This window comes from Montipora capricornis, chromosome 11 (assembly GCF_036669925.1).
Source record: "Montipora capricornis isolate CH-2021 chromosome 11, ASM3666992v2, whole genome shotgun sequence".
NCBI classification, from domain to species: domain Eukaryota; kingdom Metazoa; phylum Cnidaria; class Anthozoa; order Scleractinia; family Acroporidae; genus Montipora; species Montipora capricornis.
Genome location: NC_090893.1, coordinates 629,983 through 631,507, shown reverse-complemented (window position 1 = coordinate 631,507; position 1,525 = coordinate 629,983).

The window sequence follows — 1,525 nt, the reverse complement described above, 5'->3', positions numbered from 1 at the left end:
GTTCGGAAACATTTTGTGAAGAAATATTTATAATGGGTCACACGCGCATTTTGATCGCCCGATTATGCATAAACATACACTGAAACCAAATGAAAAATTATCTGGTAACTCAGTATGGGTTCAACTAAGACAGAGAAGGAATCCATGTTTCGCTATTTGTATTTATTTGTACTCAACTCTGCACAGTCTTCTATAGCGTTTCGTTGCGGACAAAATATCCACATCATAAAATATGAAATGGAAAACACAAACAATCTTATAAAAGGAGTAAATGAGTCCAATTGTATGAATACTAAGTCGAGAATTCTAAAAAGTCTATCAAAATAATAAAATTCGAGGTCGAGGAAAAAAATAAATATGAAGTCGACAGAAATAGTATAAATAGTAAGTCGAGAATTCTAAAAGTCGAAAAAACTAACAAACAGAAGGGAAAAAATCGAATTTGAGAATTTAACAGCTTTTTTTTTGTTATTGGAAGTCGAAAACAAACTGAGTCGAAAAAATAAAATTCGAAGTCGACTTTAGCTAATGAGTAGTGAGCGAACGCTGACCCCCTCATACAGAACATTCAGAAAATCAAAATGGCTGCCGGGGCAGCACGTTGGCTCCCAAATTACGATGAGTTCTTCTTTTCTTTGGGAAACCTTCTTAACACTTGCGAACAACAGCTAAATTCAACCCCTAGCGATCGAAGTGAATTCCTTTTTAGACGATAAGATGAGTACGAGAGGACACTTTCAACCCTTATATGAAGATTTTGTGAGACGTACGGCCACGAGCTGTCACAGCAAACGTGTCTTGCAGAGCAGATCTCACGCCAATTCTTCGCCGCACAAGTTTTTTGCGATCCTATTTTAAAAGGCATTGTTTCCTCCTAGAAGATGAGGTAGACGTTAGTCGGAGAGCGGACAGAAGAAGTGCCCCGACAGAAAGGTATGGCTTACAAGGACGACCAAAGGTCGTTGTAACTCAGAAACAGCTTCAAACATTGCATGAAGTGTGCGGATTTCGCTGTAATGATACTGCAGAGACTCTTGGCGTTTCCGACAGGACATTGAGACGAAGGCGGCATGAATTTGGTATGAGAGTGGAAGGAAGAGAACTTTCTCTAGTATCAGATTCTGAACTGGATGACATTGTAAGAAACATTCGTGCTGTTACACCAGAAGCAGGACTATTAATGGTGCAAGGATCGCTAAGACAACAAGGATTGATGGTTGAGAGAGTTCGTGTGATGCACTCGCTGCGTAGAGTGTACCCCGTTACATCTGCGTTAAGAAATGCAAGAAGAATTATCCGAAGAAGTTACAATGTGCCCTCTCCAAATTCATTGTGAGGGGCAATCGATAATTTTGATAACAATCGATAAAAGTCGGTTTTCTGATATATCTATTTTTCTCGATTGCCCACCTCGGGTGTATTTCACACCGAAACAAAGTTTTGCCTGGATGAATGAACTGGGTTTTTACCAGGGATTTCTCTTAATAATGACTTATGAAAAATGTTCATGTGGGTGCCAAAATCC